Here is a 9,342-nt window from a genome sequence, read left to right as displayed (position 1 = left end):
TGTTTTATACAAAATTCGAAACAAAAGAGACTCGACCATTTTTTTGTATATAAAATATTTATTGTAGAAAAAAGACAATTGCACAGGTTCACAGAAAAATCGATGAAAGTTTACTTTGACCAAACCTGGTGTATTATATGTTTTTGGCGTCGCTGATCACGAATCTGAAGTCCGTTTTGCTCCAACACGTCAGGATTTTTTCCTAACCTCAAAAAACATGTTCGATTTTACCACGAAGTACACGGAAAAAAATAGTTCGCGAAACTTTCGTAAACTAGTTTTTCACTTTTGGACGGTTCCAAAGTTTGGAAATCATTCATTAACTTTTTCCAAGATTTCACGAACGTCCATCACTCTCTTCATGACAATCAATGTCTGCGCACGCGCACAAAAAAAAGTTCGTGAAATCTTGGAAAAAGTTAATGAAAGATTTCCAAACTTTGGGCCCGTTCAAAAGTGAACTACTAGTTTACGAAAGTTTCACAAACTATTTTTTTCCGTGTAGTATAAGGAAACCCCACTGCTATATTAAGCCCACGAAAAATTGAAGCTGATTTCCCCGTTTCTCTTACAATTAACGGAGGTGTCGAACCTATCGGAAAATTTGGGAACTGGTTACCCACACTGACACAAAATGTGTACATACAGTTACTAACACATAGAATTTTCGCAAAATGGCTGTCGTGACATAACCTGCATAAACTGATTGTTTTTATATCGCATTGTTTTTTTTCTGGTTTTTGTAAATAATTTAAAGAAAAGTAAGGAAATATAATTATAGTGGTTCCATTAAAATTTGCAAAACAAATTGTGTTAAAGGCAATACAAAATATAAATCTATTTATAAAACTATTTTCAAAGAAATCCAAATAATAATAATGAGTTTCATTTTAAATATAAATCTTATTAAAGTATATTTTTATCAAAACCATAATTAAAATAAAATTTAAACAGTTTAATAATTTATATTCACTTGCAGTTACTAATTTTACCTCGATACTGTATTTTTACACAACAAAAATAATTATATCATGTTTACACGGAGAAAAATGAAAATTGAGATATCGGACTGAGTATAAAACAATTGGAATAATTTCTATTACCGTAGGAATGAGTTGAAAAGTTTAGGTTTCTATCCCAAAAAGTTTTATAATGATTATCAATTAAAATGAATTCTAAACATCTTAGTAAACGCTAATATTTTCCTTTAAGCGAGTGCTATTCAGTTTCCGTGATTTGTTTTAACTCGTGAAGGAATAACTTTGAAATAGATTTTATGATCGTGTTGTAGAGAGAAATGTAATCTTAATTGAAGTCTTTATTAGCGGTTGCATTAATTGTGTACATATTAGTATTTTTGAAAGCAATGTATTATAAGTCGCAAGGTATTGAGAACAATTATTATATTTACATTTATTTCAATTCAGTTTTTCAATTATTAGAAACTGTGTATCAGCGTTTACTTGAAGCGGATTGTTCGCTCCAAGTTTCATTGGATTCATTCCCAAACAATTTTAGTCAGCCATATACTCATATAAGCACACAGCCACACAGGTACAGCAGAGATAGACGCGCCTGCGCTGTGCGCTCGTGTCAGTGTGTTGCTCACCATTGCATTACGTCCGGAACGGGCATTATAAACGTAATACATCCGCGTGTATATACCGCTATTTATTAATAATTTTGTGCGTGTTTTATTAGTTTATGATGAATGAATCAAACGCTGATGTATTAATTCAAGGGGACAACTCCATATATCTTCAACCAGAACAGTCTAAAAATTCACTTGAAAAAATCTACGAAATAAAAAAAATATCTCTAAGTGTAACAATAGTACTCGCATTATTTGTCCGAAAATGAGAGACCTATACAATTAAAAAAAATTATTTATCTATCACTTATTCTATTCGATATATTTATGAATATGTTTCCATGAGGAAGCAATTATTTTATTGGAATATTCAATTAGAAATTCAATAAAAAATCTAAAATCTAATAATTAAAAATATTAGAATAGTTTGAATTTTAAAAATCTTTACAAATGAGATTTTTATTTATCTTTATATGCATATATTTAAGTGTGGAATCTTTTTAAAACTTTTTTAAAAACAAAGCCTTTGGTGAAAAAGATGAAAAAAAACTTAGATTTAATTTTTAAAGAGATTCGATGTTTAAATATTTTAAAGATACAACAAAAATCCCTCTAAAAAGCTGCTTAAAATTAAAACTATTCTAATATTTTTAATTATTTTATTTTTAGATTTTATATTTAGTTTCCAAATTGAATATTCTAATAAAAGTAAATATATATACTTTTTATAGAAACATAAATAAATAATAATGAAAAATAGTTAGTTTATTAATAATCGCAAGAAATATGAATGCTTTGATTAATAAATATAATAATATAGGTTACAAAAAGATTGCAGTTATTGCATTAAATTTTAAATGAAACGATCCACACCGCTTTGCACACATTATAAGCGTGCTTGGACTCAGTTCCAAACTCGCATAAGAGCATTCTCCACAAGCGCCTACCAATATGTGCATCTGCTTTGGACTGCCTATAAGCAAGCGTATGAACCTAAAAATGTAAAGCCTATTAACGTGTTATTTCCCTTTTATCATTCATTTCCAAATTTTTCATCCTGGAGCGGCAAAGGTAGACTAGTTTGGGAATTATATCTAAATTACTAGTACTGGAGCCCAAAATTTTAAATCGGATTTCTCTGCGTGTGGAAATTATATCAAATAATAATTCAAAGAAATGAAAATTCATCTGAAAGAATAAAATGAAAATTTTATGCAATGAAATTCTACCCAATAAAAATTCTTTAAAATGCCTATTATGTTAAATGAAAATTCTGACAAATTAAAATTTAAACAAATAAAAATTCTGTGAAGTGAATTTTCGGTTATATAAAAATTCTGTAATTTAGAAAATCGTTTAGATGAAAATTGTGCAAAATACTAATGCGAACAAATAAAAATTCGGCTGAAAAATAATTATGACAAATGAAATTCCATAGAATGAAAATGCCAACTAATGATTTTGAGAACATAATCATGCGTCCCCTAAAAACATATAATACACCAGTTTTGGTCAAAGTAACCCCTCATCAATTTTTTTTTGTGGACCTATGTTACTTTTCCCTTTATTTTTTTTTCAACTTACTTTCTTGACGTTTTTGCGAAGATATTTCAGTGCCCGATGAAAAATTTTCTATCTTGAAATATGTTATTACATATGAGCGTCCCAATTCTATAACTCGTTCGACGCTCGGACGCACGCTCTGATGGTAGTCAGATAGCAGTGAGAGAGCCATTGCTACCCGACTACCAAATAGGGCGTGCGTCCGAGCGTCGAATGAGTTATGGAATTGGGACGCTCATATAGTAAATTAGATACTAATTTTTTGGAAAAAACAATTTTAGTTTTCGAAACTAAAGATAAAAGAACAAAACTGCTACACAACATGCACGTTTTCAAAATTGGATATATATAGGAAAATTTTTATTTAATAAAATAAATATACAAGGAAAATTTTTTCCAAATGATTAAAAAATATTTTTTAATTTATTTTTTTAATAATTAAATAAAATTATAGTAATAATAATAATTAAAATGGAAATAGCAGAAAATATTTATTTATTTTACTATAATAAAAAATATCACACATTTGTTGTTTAAAAAAAAAGAATGGAAAAACTTATAAAATAATAATAATAATAATAATTTATAAACTAGTATTTAAAACATAGTCTAGATGATTATTTTCATTTGCCTCGGGATGTTGTGAAATTAAATGCCTCAGAACATTTGCCTTTTGATGAGATCGATATTGGCAAAATGCACAACCAAATTTTTTATCTTTACCACAAATAGCACGATGATTTGAACGTGAATTACATGATTTGAAATATTTAAAGCATTTATTACATTGATAGGGCGTGACTCCAGTTGTGTAGGTCCATTGAAAACAATCTGAAAAAAGGAAAAAATTGATTAAAAAAAAAAAAAAATTACAAAAAACAATAAATAAGATTTGGAAAAAATTTGAAAATTACAATAATATATGTATATATTTAATAAACCGAAAAACTTTTCAAAGATTGAAAAAAAAATTTTTTTAATCATACAAAAATAAGCAAGCAAAATACAACAAATTTCCGTACATTTCTATATGAGTTACAATTAAAATAATAATATAACATTTTTGTATATATAATAAGTACAGTATTGCATATGTGCCTAAAGTTGAAATTGACATTCGCTTACGCGTTGCAATGACAAAATTTATTACTCAGGAGTTTTAAGCAAATGTAATCAATTTTTTTTTTTGAAAATTCTTTCGAAATTTTTAAAAATTTGATCTCAGATTCGTAATCAGCGACTTTGAAAATCCCCAAGTAATGAATTTAAAGCGAATTTGATCAATTTTTAAAAAATTCTTCCGCCATATTGGACCCGCCATTTTGAATTTTGAAAAACTAACATAAAATTCGTAATCAGCCACTCCAAAAACTCCCGAGTGACGAATTTCAAGCGAATTGAATAAATTTTTAAAAATTTTTCCATTCTTCCGCCATTTTGAATTTTAACATAATATTATAAATACTTTTATTTTTTATAAACATGTTCAATAAAATTTGGTAAAGAAATTGAGAAATGTCATCTTTTTTATAAAATTAATAGCACACCGGTGACTTTAACATTGTAAATAATAAACATCATAACCCAGACAGCACATAACATTGCGGCAATATTGCTGGGCAAGTTTCGCAATATTGCCGTGTAACATTACAGCAATGTTGCCACAAACATTATAATGTCCCACCTTGCTCAATATTGCACAGTAAGCTTGCTACAAGCTTATGTCAAGGTTGCACCACAAGCTTGCAGCAATGTTGCACGGTAACATTGCCGCAAGATTGCTCGGCAAGTTTGCATCGTAAGCTTGCTGTAAGATTCATGTAAGGTCGAATAGTAAGCTAGCTGAAAACTTAATGCTACAGAAAATTCTCGCCGTAGGCACTTTTCTTAAATTTATTGTCAGTTTTTTGGCTATATAATATTTGAACGTCACTTCAAAAAAGAAAATATCCATAATTGGAAAATAATAAATAATAAAATAATATCTTAATTGTTCAATTAAAAAAAATTAAAGATAGGATAAAAAATGGAATTAAAACATTTAAATCTGGCTATTTTTTAATGGAAGAAAAAATTATTTTTATGGCCTACGACGAGAATTTTCTGTAGCATTAAGTTTGCAGCTAGCTTACTATTCGACCTTACATGAATCTTACAGCAAGCTTACGATGCAAACTTGCCGAGCAATCTTGCGGCAATGTTACCGTGCAACATTGCTGTAAGCTTGTGGTGCAACCTTATCATAAGCTTGTGGCAAGCTTACTGTGCAATATTGAGCAAGGTGGGACATTTTAATGTTGTGGCAACATTGCTGTAATGTTACAAGGCAATATTGCGAAACTTGCCCAGCAATATTGCCGCAATGTTATGTGCTGTCTGGGAAGTGACGTTCAAACGAGAGAAGGGACCTCACGTGAAAAAAATTTGTAGGTTATGTTTAGTGATAGTTTTACATTGATAAAAAAATTTCTTTCTAATTAGGTTAAATGAAAATTTTTTTTTTATTGCATTTTTTGAATCTGGAAGTATTTTCGCTACCAAAAATCACAAACATAACCTAAAATTTTTTTTGACGAAAGGTCCCTTCTTTCGTGGAGCGTCACATATTGTGTTTTAATATTTACTTATTTCTACACACTAGCACCCTACAGTTAATTTTTTCAACTACATAAGTACCAACCATAATTTTTTACTCGAGAAAAATAACCATAGTTAAATGACTCAGTTTTAGTTATTAAATATTCTTTTTTTTCTCTTTAAAATTAATTAGAAATTTTTTTAATAAGTTGAATCTATATTAATTTGAATTTTTTTTTAAAAACGTTGAAATCACCGAACATAACCTCAAATTAAAAATGCTTTTACAAATTTTTGAAAAAAATAGAAATATTAATTTTAATAAATTTTGAAAAGATTTTCTTTGAAACAAAAAAAAAACCTTCTTAGTTTCAAAGAAAAATTTCTTTGATTCAAAGAAATTTGTGCATTAAATCATAGAAATTCTAACATTGTTATATGGGAACAAAGAAACATTTATTTGAATAAAATAAAAAATTTCTTTGAAACGAAGATAATTTTTTTTGAATCAAAGATAATTTGTTTGAAACAAATATAAATTTTCTTTGTATCAAAGAAAAATTTGTTGAAGAAATTGATTTCTTTGAATCAAGGAAATCTGTTTACTGGATGTATTTCATTTATTGAAAACGGATAAAATTTATAAAGTTCATCAAAAATAATTTTTAATTCGAAAAACAAAAATGATGGAATAATTAATATAATGACAATAATTTTATTTATAGATGTAATTACTTTTTTAAACTGTATTGGTTCTTAGAATAATTATAATACAAATATTATATTTAAATTTATTCACATTTTTGTTTTATTTTTTCTATAAAAGCGTTTTTACTTTGAGGTTATTTCCAAAGAAGCCAAAGACCGTCACACTAAATTTTTTGGTTATGTCTGGTATTTATAAAATATTATGACAGTATAACGATATTATTCTATATAAATCTAAATTAACTTAATTTATAAATAAACTAAAATTCATATATTTTGGTACATTAAAAATATTTTAAAAACATTTTAACTTTTTTTATTTTCACTTGTTTTCGTTGTTCTAGCGCTGATGTTGTTCTCTGTAATAAAAAAAAAATAATTCATTGTTAGTATAAATCACACACAAATTAAAAATATTCTAAAAAAAATATATTTTTTTTCCATATGTAATGTTTTTTTTTTCTTTTTCATATAGTATTGTATTATAAAAAACATTTACCTAAATTGTTTACAAAATTGCTTCATATGTCGATGAATGTCAAATTTTCTTCGTGATGTATACGTGCAATATAAACATCCAAATTTTCGCATTTTCCCACAATCCACTCCCTGATGATATTTTAAAGCTTTACTTGATTTATAAGTTTTAAGGCAAATATTACAAAAATATTTTCCCCCTACTGTTTGATTTTGACTAGGTTGATGATAATATTCTGTAAAGATACAATGAAAATATAAAATTAAAACTTCATATATCCATCATTTCTTTCTTCAGTGGCAACAAAAAATTGACTCAATACAAAGAAATGATGTTTAGATGAAATGAAATATAAAAATATAATAAATTAGAAGAATATTTAAGAAAAAAAAAATTAAAAACATTAATTTTATTTATGAAAATTTTACAAAAAATTAACATAAAGCTTTATTTTTTATTATTTTTCTCTGTAAAAATTACCTCTAGTCTGAAAATTGAAAAATAATAAATAAGTGTTAGTAGAATATAATGATTCTGAAATATTTATTATGATTATTATTATTATTAATATTTTTATTTTTATTATTATTATTATTATTATTATTATTATTATTATTATTATTATTATTATTATTATTATTATGATAATCGTAATATTTTAGTTCACAATTTTAATTAAAAACACTTAAAATCTACAAATTTAGGAGTTTAAAAATGCGGATTTTTTTTCAAAAATGATTGCACTTAATTTATTTATTTTATTATACAAATGGCATGTATATATATATATATATGATTTTTTTCAAATATTTACAATAATTAGTCTTTAAATTTTACGTCTCTATATTTCACTTTTCTTAAATTATAATTAACGTAAAATTTCGTTGTTAAATTGACTGCAATTTTTTTTTTATGTATTTTATTTTACAAAGTCGCACAAAAAAACAATATTCGTAAAATCGAATCGTTTTTTTTCTAAATTTTGCATTTATATTTAAGACTTAAAAAAAATTCGCTCAACTTCTTTATATTTATTAATAAAAAATTAAAAAATATAATATACTTTTCATGAAAAATCACGAAAATTTCTCTATATAAAGTGCTTAAATATAAAAAATTAGATGTATTGTCTCACAAAATATTCGCAAATTTGAAATATTAAAAAAAAAAAATAATTTTTTGACGAAACTTCCACTTTTATTTTGATTGATTTTAATTTTTACTTCCATTTTCATTTTCACTTCTACTTTCATGGATTCTAATTTTTAGTCTCATTTTCATTTTAACTTTCACAAATTCTAATTTTCACTTTCATTTCCACTAATTAGCTATTAGTGAATGTGAAATTAAAAGTAATTTCACTTTCACTTGCATTGTTTCTAATTTTCACTTCTCTTTTTACTGATTAGAAAGGAATGAATGTGAAATGTACATTGAAAATTAGAAATAGTGGAAGTGAAAGTGAAAAGTAAAAATTGGTGGAAGTCATTTTCATTTATTTTAATTTTTACTTACTTTATTTAACTATAGCTAGTACAGCAGATCACCTAAAAACTTTTCCGTGTAAATGACCTAAATTCAATTGGCCTTAAAGCCTTATGGACTAACTCTTACTTGGCCTAATCTGCATATGACCTAATTCTTATTTGGCCTAATCTTCATTCAATATAATCCTCATTTGTACTAATCGTCATTTGTCCTAATTCTCAATCCCAAGCTTAATATAACCTAATTCTGATTTAACATAATATTTATCTGCCCTAAATCTCACTTGACCTTTTTCTGTAACCTAATACTTTTTTAGCCTCATTTTTATCGGACCTAATTATTACTTGGCCTAAACACAATTTACCATAATTATCATTTGAAATCACTTTCATCTGGGCTACTTATCATTTGGACTAAACGCCGCTTAAACTAATTTTCATTTGATCTAATCTTTATAAAACCTAATTCTCATTTGGCCTAATCATATACTGTAACTTAATTATTATTTGTTCTGATATTTATCTGACCTAATTATCATTGGGCCTAATTTTACTATATCCTAATTGTTACATGTTCTAATATATTAATGTAACCTAATTCTCATTTGGCCTAATCCTCACTTGACCTAATTCTCACCTGCTCTTAATTTTATTTGTCACCCCCTCATGAATGCGAATCAGGAGAGAGAAAGTAACAAAACATATTTTTGTTATTTTCTCTCTTATATAATTCACGTTTATGAATGAATAACAAAATGAAGTTTAAGGCCAAGTGAGAATTATATCAAATGAGGTTTAGGCCAAAAAAAAATTAGATTACATTAAGATTAAGGAAATTAAGAATTAAGTTATAGATTAATGTTAGAATAAGTAACATTTAGAATATAGTAAAATTAGGCCAAATGATAATTAGGTCAGATAAATATTAGAACAAATAA

This window comes from Leptopilina boulardi, unplaced genomic scaffold, assembly GCF_019393585.1.
Source record: "Leptopilina boulardi isolate dan_hultmark-lab unplaced genomic scaffold, ZJU_Lbou_2.1 LbouV2_121, whole genome shotgun sequence".
Taxonomy (NCBI): domain Eukaryota; kingdom Metazoa; phylum Arthropoda; class Insecta; order Hymenoptera; family Figitidae; genus Leptopilina; species Leptopilina boulardi.
Note: the sequence above shows the minus strand (reverse complement) of the source record.